The sequence below is a fragment of the Kogia breviceps genome, chromosome 1 (assembly GCF_026419965.1).
Source record: "Kogia breviceps isolate mKogBre1 chromosome 1, mKogBre1 haplotype 1, whole genome shotgun sequence".
In the NCBI taxonomy this organism is placed as follows: domain Eukaryota; kingdom Metazoa; phylum Chordata; class Mammalia; order Artiodactyla; family Physeteridae; genus Kogia; species Kogia breviceps.
The window spans coordinates 185310856-185323443 of NC_081310.1; positions in this window are offsets into that span (position 1 = coordinate 185310856).

A 12588-nucleotide genomic window follows, 5' to 3' on the forward strand; every position below is an offset into this window, starting at 1 on the left:
AAACAAAAGATTGCTGTTGCGTTTCAAGCCATCAAGTTTCCGGGTGATTTGTTATGTGGCAACAGGCAACTAGAACGGTACGTTTCAACTTTCCTGGGGGTAGGGTAGGTTCAATGGTGACCTCATTTTATAGATGAAGAAACTGAGGCTCAGAAGGGTAAAATGGCTTGCTCGACATCGCACAGGCAATGAGTGGCAAAGCCAGATTCAGTGACTTCAAATCCTTTATTTTTCCATCCGACCTCATTACTGTCGGCTCAGCAGCCTGGGCGCCAGGAGCGTCTGCATTAACACCTTCCTGACTCAAAAGCAGCAAACTCCACAGGTGGGCTTTCAGGCTTGGTACAAAATGAGTGAGGAGACCATTTCTGAGCAAGGAAGCTTCCAGCATTCTTAGAGCCCTTCTAACTGTGCCATGTAGATGGGTGTCTGCTAGTTGTTTAGTAAGGAGACTCCATGGTGGTGTTTGAGACGAGCAAAGAGAGGCTCCTTTCCCTGTTCTGGGCCTTTCTTTCCCCATCTGCTGAAAGGGAATGAGAAAACCATGCCTGTTCTGCTCAAGCTGCGGCCCGAGATGAGCTTACAGATAACATACACCGTCTTCCCCAGAGGCCCCTTGTCAGATGCGAGAATTCCATTTGGAAAGACATGAATGATAGCTAAGACTCCCACGATGAGAATTTTAATGCAAGGAAGTCCATGGTAGGCAGGCAGGGAGAGGGCAAAACCTATCCCTGGAGGCTTTGTGAGTAAAGCCCCCTTCCAAAATGTGTTGCTACTGAGGCGGGAAGCAGCCTAGAAAGCTACAGGCTGGAAGGCAGGAGCCCTGGGTTCTGATCCCAGCATTGCCCCTGATGTGCTGTGTGACCTCGGCCAAGTCACTGTCCCTCTCTGGATCCTCATACATACAATAAGAAGATGAGCCAGCTGATTTGGAAGATCCTGATGGTGGCCAACAAATAGGCAGGGATGTCCAATCCCCAAAAATCTGTAAGAAACTTCCCCAGCCCCCAACCACAGAAGCTCACAAAGTTTAACAGCTGGTGAAGAACAAATCCCTTGGGCTGTTTCTAGAAGCAATGATGTAGGTGAGCTCCATTAGGCAAATCCTACCTCCTCCCCCTCCTTCTCCTCCATTGTCATAGTTATTATTTATTTGACTTTTAGATGGGCCACCCAGAGTTCTTTTTAAAGATAAAAATATCATAACTCAAAGCTTCCACCAACAACCCAATCCCATCTGCATGATGGACGGCTGCACTCGATAGATTTGTTCCCTCTAGCTCTGACCCTTTCAAGGTCTTATAAGATGAGAGAGTGCACTTTAAATATCAGACTGAAGATAATGATGCCAATATTGATGCTGATGAAGGTGGCCATCCCGTACCAGCACTCACTCTATGCCAGGCACTGTGCCCACTTTATATGTACCATCTTGTTAATGTCTCACAATGGGCCTATAGAGTAGTCGACTGTCATTCTTGCTTTTATACAGATGAAGAAACTGAGGCCTGGAGAAGGAGAGTAATTGTCCACGTTTGCAGAGTTAGTAGTCGGGACCCAGACCTAGGCAGTCTGCCTCCAGAGCCTCACTTCTGAATAATTAGGCTCTTTTGCTTCCTGGCAACAACAGCCAGAATCGATACAACCACTACTGCTACCATTACTGCTTCCTTTACTGAGCACCTGTTACGTGCTTATTATTATGCGTGAGGCCAGGGCTTTTCACCTTGTTCTCCAAAACCCATGCTGCAGAACCGATTAACCCAAAACTTGGTGGCTTAAAACAACGGCAGTTATTTCTTTTGTTTATGACTCTGCAATTTGGGTAGGGCTCAGTGGGGACAACTCATCTCTGTCTCGGCTGGGATGCCTGCAACACCTGAGACAGGAAGGGCTGGGGGCTGGCTGGGCATCCCCCTCTGTCTTCGTGGAGGCTCAGGGCCTCCCTGCGTGGTCTCTCCAGCTCAGCTCCACTCAGTGTGGTCAAATTCCTTACAGGGTGATGGGGGTTCAATGAGACGAAAGCGAAGCAGCAAGGCTCCTTCTGACCCAACTGGGAAGACTGGCAGTGTCACTCCTGCCACATTCTGTTGGCTACGAGCAAGCACTGGGGCCAGTCCAGGTTCCGGGGGAGAAGAACTGAGCCCCACATCTTGGTGGGAGGAGGGTCGGAGGATTTATGGCCATCTTTAATCCACCACACTTATGCTCTTGAGTAAGGACCTGTACAACCTATGAGACTCATTTATTCACTCACATTTATGGAGCGTGGACATGCAGACACTCTTGCAGGCCCTGGGAGAGAGCAGTGTACGGAGATGTTATTAGACCCACTTTACAGATGAGGCAATGGAGAGTTCAAAAGGTTTAAGTGCCAGTGAAAGGGCCCAGCACTTTCCCTGTAGACTCTTGCTGATTTTCAGCAAGAGCACGAGGTAGGCACTGTGATTGCCGGCCTTGAAGTGGAAGAGCTGGATTCGAACCCTGGTCGATGGGATTCTAAGGCCAGGCAGTCACCCAGCAGCCCATGCTGCCTCGTCTTAGCATATTCTACAACTGCACTTCACTGTGACACTGATGCAGGGGGCCCAGAGGACGTGCGGGCACTCTTTGGGAAGGGCCAGACTAGTGGAAGAGAAGGCCCGTGGGTGCTGTTAAAAAGCCAGCCCCGAGGAGAGCGTGAGGGAGGGAAGGGCCAGAGCACGGATGATGGCGCAGCCTGAACCGGTCGCCACGGCAACTGCAGGCCTGTCTGGAGCCAGCAGCTTGCCAGGCCTTGGCCCCATAAAGCCTGGGAGGGAGGCAGAGGGGGTGGGCCGGCAGGGCATAAATCAGGGAGTTCTATGCCCCTGACTCCGGGCAGACGATTTATGGGGCTGCTCAGGGCCCAGTGGATGCACCGGGGAGAGAGGAGAGGATCTCCCGTTCCCACCGCCTCTGGGGCCCTGCTTGGTGCGGGTCGGGCAGGAAGAGGCGCCTGAGCCTAGGAGCCCCTCCAGGCCACCCTCGGCGCTGTGGGAGGGCCCTGCCCCCACCAGGCATGCACCGGCCCCTCTGTGCCCACCTAACCAGCATGCTGCCCCCACGCTGACAGAAAAACTTCAAAAAACAAGTCTTATCCTTGACTGCTTGAGATGCATGCTGACATTTTCCATCCTATTCTGTTCTGTTCCTTTCGTAAGATGCTGGTCACAACCCACTAAATTAATGTCATGATTCACTCATGGTTTGTGACCTGCAATTAGATAAACACTGAGCCAGGGGAAGCCAGAAGGGGAAACTGATGCTCCCTCAGTCCTCCCTCCCCGCATACAGCTGGAACAGATTTTATCGTCATCATCTCTTCTATCGTCCCCAGAAGCACCTGGGTCTGCCTCCAAGACCCAAGCTTGTCCCACTGTCCAACCAACCCAGATAGTGATCCAAGATGGGACCAGCTTCCTTAGGAGGTAAGGAGCTGCCCATCTCTGGAGTCATTCAAGCAAATGTTGAACAACTCCCTGCTGCGGTGCTTCACAGGATCCCGGCATCCCTCACGGAGGGAGCAGACCTGATGCCTCTGAGGTAACACAGGATGGCAGGCAGGCAGATGCTGACCACTGAGTCACGAATGGGATGGGAGAGAAGCTGTGTGCCAGCCAGAGCAGCCGGGCTCGGAGCTTCCGGCTGGCTCAGACAGGGAAGCAAGGGTGTCATCAAGAAGGTGAGTGTGGGGGCTTCCCTGGTGGCGCAGTGGTTGAGAGTCCGCCTGCCGATGCAGGGGACACGGGTTCGTGCCCCGGTCTGGGAAGATCCCACATGCCGCGGAGCGGCTGGGCCCCTGAGCCGTGGCCGCTGAGCCTGCGAGTCCGGAGCCTGTGCTCCGCAACGGGAGAGGCCCCAACAGTGAGAGGCCCGTGTACCGCAAAAAAAAAAAAAAGAAGAAGGTGAGTGTGCCTGGTGGGACCCTGGCAGAGACAGAGGACAGGCAGCTGGGCCCATTAGGCAGGGGGCCCTGGCATCCAGCCCCCTCCCTCCTGGCACCTCTGCACCCACCTGTCCAGACCTGAAGGTGGCTTGTGCCTCCCTTGGCTGGTCCCTTCCTCCCTGAACAAGCCCCACAATCGCTCTATCCCCTCACCTCCTGCCCCTGTAAAGGTCTGCTCCTCTCGGTTGCCCTCTCAGCCCTCTGCCTCCAGAAGGAAGTTCCTCTTACCCGGTCCTGCTGAGATGCTAAGAATTGCTGGTGACAATATTTCAGCACAGCAGAGGGGCCTAGTGCTCCAGATTCAGACGGATCTGGGTCCCAGTCCCCACGCTGTCACGTACCAGTTGGAGACCTTGAGCAAAATACTTCACCTGCCCAAGCCTAGTTCCTTCGCCAATAAAATGGGGGGATAATTCCTACCTTGGGATTATTGATAGGGGAAGATGTCCACAGCACATTAAGTTAAAAAGGCAAATATGTTCCCATGTTTGTTAAAAACAAAAAGCCTACCTTTATATGTTTGCATGCACAGAAAAGTTTGGAAGGAAACACCCAAACAGGTAGCAGAGGGACGTTGGAAGGGGGAGAGGTGGACAATATTCATCTCAAACTCTATACATTCCTAAATTTTGGAAAAAGTTTAAACCAATAAGCATGTATTAACTGTGTAACAAATAAAGTGAAATTTTGAAAGTCTGCTGCCCCCCTTCATTCTTTTTTTTTTTTGTGGTATGCGGGCCTCACTGTTGTGGCCTCTCCCGTTGTGGAGCACAGGCTCCGGACGCTCAGGCTCAGCGGCCATGGCTCACGGGCCCAGCCTCTCCGCGGCACGTGGGATCTTCCCAGACCGGGGCACGAACCCGTGTCCCCTGCATCGGCAGGCGGATTCTCAACCACTGCGCCACCAGGGAAGCCCCCCCTTCATTCTTGTTGTGAGACTTAAAAGGGCAAATGTACAGAGAAGGCTCAGTCTAGCATCCATCCATCCCTCACTCCTGGTTCATTCTTTCTTTCAGGGCTTTTGTGGAATCCCAGGGTTGTTGTTTTTTTTTTTAAACTGATGAATTAAAGCTGTATAAAGATATATAAAAATTCTCTTCCAATTAATCGGACAACCGATGACTCTCCTTCACGACAGACAATGTTTGCTGACCACAGTCTGGCCCGGAACAGCTGAGCGGTGGCGTCTCATGAGTATCAGTGGTCCTCCTTCTCTGCCTGGGAAAAGCAGTCTTTAAACTTCACACCAACCCTATGGGGTAGACACTGCTATTGGCATTTTACAGAGAAGGAGGTGAATGAGGTTCAGAGTTAAAGGTCTCATCCAAGGTTAAAGAGCTTGTGAGGGGCGGGGCTGGGGGAACCTGGGTCTTTCCACCTGACCCTTGTGCCTGGAGCCTCTCTAGAGGTTTCCCCTGGAACAGGAGTGGAATTTCCGCTCTGGGTGACTGGAGGACAGAACTAGGAACAAAAACATGAAATAGGGGAAGTGAGGCTCAGTTACTGCCAGCCTCCTCTGCTCCAGGCCTGAGCTCAGTCCTTTTGCTTCTTTAATCCTCACAGCAGACCTCCATAACCTCAGAGCCTCCACACTGGCTGTTCTGTCTGCCTAGAATGCTGTTCCACCACAAGTCTGAACTTTGGATTTTCTCAACATTCAGGTTTCCTCAGAGAGACCTGTTCTGACCATCCAGGTTCAACGAGGGCCACCCCATGACCCTGGCCAACCCCCATCACTGCGCACCCCTTCTGGCTTTATCGGGCATAAGGCTGCCACCTGGTTTGCTAGGAGTTCATAGGATACACTATTGTCTGTGTCCATCCTGGAGGGCTGGACCTGGCCTGTTGGCTGGGGAGCTCCTTTCCATGTACTTGGAATGGTGCTCTGCGCACCCAGTAGGCACGCAGTAAAGGTCTGGCAGGCAGTGTTGGTGCCTCACCCACATCCCCTCAGCATCCTCTTCCTGTGCATCCTGACCCCAACCCTTCCAACTTCCACCACCTGCAATTCTCATCCGGGGGCTTTTCTGGCTGCCTGAGTTTTCCCTGTCCACACACTGATCAAGGCCAGGGGCGGGATGTCAGTGTCCCCGGGAGCATTCCTTCAGACAAGGACAGATGGAAGCTGGTGGACAAGTACCCCAGCTCCCTCCCCTTGGCTGGGGTCACTCTGGGGCATTTTATCCACTGTCTCCCTGAGCTCTGCAGAGGGACCCAGCCCCCGTTTTCCTCGACAGCAGCAATCTGCTGGACAGTACGCTGCTCTTTGTTTATTGTTTCTTCCCCTGCCTGTCTGTATTAGTTTCTAGGGCCACCATAGCAAAATACCACAAACTGGGTAGCTGAAAGCAACAGAAATGTTTTGTTTCACAGTTCAGGAGGCCAGAAGTCCAATATTAAGATGTCGGCAGGGTTGGTTCCTTCTTGCAGGCTCAGAGGGAGAACTGGTTCCGTGCCCCTCTCCTAGCTTCTGGTGGTTGCTGAACCTTTGGCGTTCCTTGACGTGTGAGAGCGTGACTCCGATCTCTGCTTCCATCAGCATATGGCATTTTCCATGTGTGGATGTCTGTCTTCGCATAGCTGTCTTCCTTCAGTGTGTGTCCATGTGCCCACATCCCACGAGGGCACCAATCATTGAATTAGCGTCCACCCTAATCTAGTATCACCTCATCTTCACTTTATTACAGCTGCAAAGACCCTATTTCCAAATACGGTCACATTCACAGATACCAGGAGTTAGGACGTGAACATTGTTTTGGGGGGAACACAGTTCAGTCCACAGCACTTTCCCTGCCTCAGTCTCCCTGACTCCTTCCCTGTGGTTCTTCCTGGGAGCACTTTTCAAATACTTGCATTCAAACCCTTGTCTTGAGTCTGCTTCTGGGGAAGCACAGGCTAAGATAAAATACGTGTTGAATGAATGGTGGAAGTTTGACAGAGGAGGAAACTCACAGGGATGAGAGCCCTTGATCAGGGACTGATGCTATCGCCGGTGAGCACAGAGCTTGGACTTTACTCCGCATCTGTCTGTTTCAACAGCCCCCAAGCAGAGGGGCTATGCAGAGCTGCCTGTCGACAGCACGGTTGCTCTTAAGGTAGTGAGCTCCCCATCCCTGGAAGGCTGCAAATGTGCCAGCAGGAATTGCTGCACAAGGCTGAGTTGGTTTGGGTGACCTCAAAGGCCCGACTAGCCCTGACATCTGAGTCTGTACATTTCAAAAGCATGTGGTAAGAAATCCGGGCCTCAGGGTCGGAGAGCAGAATAAGCTTCCCCTGACCTCCCCAGAGCCTCACAACAAAGCCAAGTTTCTCCAGAATCAGCTTTAATTTGATGTCTCTTCTTCTCGTTTATTAAAGGGACACAAAAGAGAGAAAACCACTTGAATTGTCCCCCAGACGGGCTGGCTATAAATGTCTCCATAAAAGGGCCCAGCCTGGCCTCTGGTGCCCAGCAATTACAGCTGCCGTGAGACCCGCCCAGACGACCAGCCCAAGGCACCTCTTTGGTCTCCTCCCTGCCCAGGCAGGTCACTGCCAGCAAGAGTACCTCTTGGGGGGCAGGCTATGGACCCCGAAGTTCCCCCAGGAACTCTATAAACACACCCAGCTCTTGTCCAAGCACAGGGGCCACCTGGATCTGGGGGGCGCATTCCCCAATTTCCTTCAAGGTTATAGCAAGCCCAACTGGGAGAGCATGGAGGAGTTCTCTTGCACAAATGCCCTTCCTCGCCCCTCAGTTGACTCGTGTGTCTCCAGCCTCAGGCAGAAGGTGGGGAAAGGTCAGACCCTCATGCCCCTCCCCCAGAGCTGTGATGGCTCCCCCTTGCCCAGTGAACAAAGCCCCAAGCCTCATTCTGATTAGACACAGAGGGAGAGAGATGGCTAACAGAACAGCAACTACAAGCATGGACCCTGGTTCAAGTCCCTGCTGCTCCACTCACTAGCTGTGTAACTTCAGGCAAGTTGTTGAACCTCTCTGAGCTTCTGTATCCTTATACGTCAGATGGGTTGAGAATAAAGATACTCACTTCACAGGGTTGTTGTAATGCTTAAATTTAGAGTTAACCCGTGAAAAGCCCTCAGTATAGTGCCTGCCACCTAAGTGCCCTCAATAAAAGCCAAGTTTATTACCTATTGAGTATTCTCGATGTGGCCCGTATCATCACATAAGATGGTGATGTCCCATTGATGATCTCGTTTGATAATCACAAGCACCATTATCATTGTCCCCGCTTTACTGGAGACACAACAGCAGTCAAGTAGTTCCCCCCAACAGTTTCACAGGAAAAGGGGTGGAGCTAGCATTTGAATCCTGGTTTCTCTGACTCCGGGACCTGGGGTCTTTCAGAGCTCTGGGCAGTCCTTGGATAGAAGAGGAAAGTCTGTGTCTGGCTCGCCCCAGTTGTGCCACTGTTTCTTTCTTCCTTTCCCCCTTCTTTTATTCATTTAACAAACATGCACTGAGGACCTGCTGCAGACTAGAGGCTATAGGTTCCACGCCCTCAGGGGATCCACAGCCTGCGGGTCCCTCTGGCTTCCTCCAGAAACTATGGTTTTCAAGTGTAGAGTTTCAGAGTCTACTAAACCTTCCAGCCCAGCTCAGAGCCTCTCTCGAGGAAGCCTGTCCCAATCTACTCTCTCAATTCGGTCACCACAGTTAACATTTCTTGACATCAGCTGTGTGCCAGGCATGGTGCTGGGTGCTGTCCAGGTATGAGCCCATCGGTGCAGTAGAATGGGGCAGGCCCTAGGCTTTCTGACTGTTGAGGCAGAAGGCACATGGAGGTCCAGAGAAAATGCTAATCCATAGCCTGTCCCATCTTCTCGGGGCAGGATTCCCTGCATGTTTGTAAAAGCCCAAGTGCTTCCAATGGCTGAACCTGACCTGGCCCAACCATGACGTCATCTCCTACTCCTACTTCCTTGCTCACTCTGCTCCAGACACACTGGGATCCTTGCTACATCTTGATCCACCAAGCGTAGTCTCACCTCAGGACCTTTGCACGTACCCTTCCTTCTGTCCAGAAGCCCTCCTCCCAGACAGCAACTTGCCTTGCTTCATCTCCTTCAGGTTTCTGCTCAAATGTCATTGAGGCCTTCCCTGACTACTCTGTTAGAAATTGCAACCCAACCCCTACCCCACACTCCCCATCCTCTGACCTTGCTTCTTTTCCCATCATAGTACTTATCATCACCTGGCATGTTAAATATTTAAATTATTTGTTAGCATTTGTCTCCCCACTCACTGCTCCCCCAACCAAGAATGTGATCTCTAAGAGGTCAGTACTTTTTTTTGTCTCTTTTGTTTACTGAAGCATTCCCAGACCTTTGCATATAGCATATATAGAGTATACGACAGCCTTGTAGGTGCTCAAAAAGGGCTTGTTGACATGGAACCCTACTCAATGATCTGTGGTGACCTAAATGGGAAGGAAATCTAAAAAAGAGTGGATATATGTATATGTATAACTGATTCACTTTGCTGTACAGCAGAAACTAACACACCATTGTAAAGCAATTATACTCCAATAAAAATTAATTTTTTTAAAAAGTGCTTGTTGAATGAATGAATGAATGTATCTCTATAGTTCCAAAAACGCTTTGTAAATGGTAGGTAATAGTTCATAAACAGCAGGTAGGCAGTAAGTGAATATGGCTTTTTAAAAGAGCTGTATTGACTTACTGCCTACCTACTGTTTATTATATAGCTTTTATAATATAGCTTCAATTATTCAAAGTGTACAGTTTGATCAGCTTCGACATATGTGTGCACCTGTGAAACCAGCACTACAAACGAGAGAGTCGCCTGATTCCTCCTTCCCCCAACAGCCCAGGAAACCCCAGATCTTTTTTCTGTCACTAAAGATTAGTTTGCATTTTCTAGAATTTTACATAAATGGAATCACAGAGTCTGCACCTCTGGCTTTTGCACTCAGCATAATTGTATTGAGATTGATTCATGTTGTCTCATATATCAGAGTTTGTACCTTTTTATTGTTGAGTAGTATTCCATTGAATGGATAGATCATCATGTGTTTATCAATTCACCTGTTAATGGATATTTAGTTATTTCCAGTTTGGGACTATTACAAATAAGGCTGCCATGAATGTTTACGTACAAGTCTTTGTATGGATATATGAGACTTTTGACTTCTTTTCTCTTGGGTGAGCACCCGGGCTAGAATGATTGGATTCCACGGTAGGTTTTTTTTTTTTTTTTTTTTTGCGGTACCCGGGCCTCACTGCTGTGGCCTCTCCCGCCGCGGAGCACAGGCTCCGGACGCGCAGGCTCAGCGGCCATGGCTCACGGGCCTAGTGGCTCCGCGGCATATGGGATCTTCCCGGACCGGGGCACGAACCTGTGTCCCTTGCATCGGCAGGCGGACTCTCAACCACTGCGCCACCAGGGAAGCCCCCACGGTAGGTGTATTTTAACTTTATAAGAAACTGCCAAACTCTTTTCCAAAGGGTTTGTGCCATTTCACATTCCTATAAGAGCTCCAGTTGTTCCACATCTCATCAATACCTGATATGGTCAGTCTTTTAGATTTCAGCCATTCTGATAGGTGTGCAGTGGTATCTCACTATGCTTTAATTTGAATTTCCCTAATGGCTAATAATATTGAGCATCTTTTCACATGCTTATTTGCCATCCATATGTCTTCTTTGGTGAAGTAACTGTTCAAAACTTTTGCCCATTTAAAAAATTGGGTTGGGCTTCCCTGGTGGCGCAGCGGTTGAGAATCCGCCTGCTGATGCAGGAGACACGGGTTCGTGCCCCGGTCCGGGAAGATCCCACATGCCGCGGAGCGGCTGGGCCCGTGAGCCATGGCCACTGAGCCTGCGCGTCCGGAGCCTGTGCTCCGCAACGGGAGAGGCCACAACAGTGAGAGGCCCGCGTATCGCAAAAAAAAAAAAAAAAAAAAATTGTGTTGTATATTCTCTTACTCACAATTTTTACAGTTCTTTATGTATTCTGGATGTAAGTCCTGTATTAGAAAAAAAATTCCCAATCCGTGGCTTATCTTTTCATTCTCATAACTGTTTTTTGGATAGTAGAAGTTTTTTTATATTTTAGTGAAGTATAGTTTGTCCATTGCTTCTTTTATGGATGGTGCTTTTGGTGTGTTACCTAAGAAATATTTGCCTAACCCAAGGTCACGAAAATATCCCCCTATGTTTTCTTCTAAAAATTTTTTTTTAATTTTTTTGGTTTTTTTTTTTTTTTTTTTTTTTTTTGGCTTTAAGAGTTTACTGCTGATCATCATAGAAAAGACAGCCAGAAGACAACAGCAATTTCACTTCTGCAAGCGAAAGAGAATCCACCTAGCTTTGGTCTCTGGCCTAAAGTTCTTGACGGCTTTGTTGCTATTACTGGTAGTTCTGGGACTCCCTGTGCTTTGCTTCTGAACAAGGCTACGTTTCCACTCATTGTACCCAGATGGAGACTGACCTCCAGCCTGCACCTCCTCAGCCTATTACTGAAAACACTTCCTGATGTTGTCTCAAGGGACCAGAGGACTAGGTCACTGCCAGCTTGTGTCTTCCATTCCAGCCTCCTCATCCTGCTGCCTGGCCATGTCTCTGCTGCCTGTGACCCTCACTGGAGTTCTCTGCTGCCACCGCCAATCCTGCCTCAGATGGGGGCAGTGGGCAGAGAGAGGTCATTGCTCCCCCTGTTACCACGCCTTTCCAAGTGAGGGACAGGTCTTTCTCTGGATTCCCCACTGCACAGCCAAGGCCAGGCTCCTTTTGATAGCAAGTTGGAAGTTTAGGTATACTAGATGGGTCACACACCTCAGTAAAAACTATGAGCTCTTACCAGATGAGCGTCTCTCCGAGGGTCCTGAAACACAAACTACCTTTCCCACGAAGGAGCAGGGCCCTCCTCGGCCAGGCCGCTGGCCTGGCTCCTACACTAGGGCCCAGCTCGCCCCTTCCCTGGGAGCGCTCTGTGGTGCTCTGAGCGCTTCAGAGTTCTGGTTGCAACAGCCCTGAAGACCACAGAGCACAGAAAAGATTTCCTCTTCCCCGAATCGAGTCCCATCCAGGAGTCTTCATTTCCTGCCATAAGGCTGACTTCTTTCTAGGAAGCTTAATGGTAAGAATATTCACTTCCTTAGGGGAAAACCACCCCTACTCCGTGGTGTCTTTTTTGGCTTCTCCTCACCCTTTTTTTCTTGGCCGACTTCTGAAGTTTGGAGAGTGGTAGTTTGGGGATAAGAGGTACCCAAATCACTGAGATGATGAAAGGAGGATCTGCTGCCATGAGCTCATCACCTGTCTCTAAGCTGTGCACGGGGGAGCTAGGACTTCACGAAGAGGGGGTGGGGCCGTATGCCTGGTATGTTGTCTGCATCTTTTTGTTTTTTAGTTCTATGAATTTTATAGCTCTAGATTTTACACTTAGATCTATGATCCTTTTTGAGTTAATGTTTTAATATGGTATGCAGTATAGATGAAAGTCCTTTGCTTTCGTTTTTTTTTTCCTTTATTTTCCTTCCTTCCTTCTACCTGCATGCCAATATTCAATTGTTCCACACCATTTGATACAAAGACTGTTCTCTCTCCACTGAATTGCCTTTGCAGAGTCAGTTAGCCATATAGGTGTGTGTCTA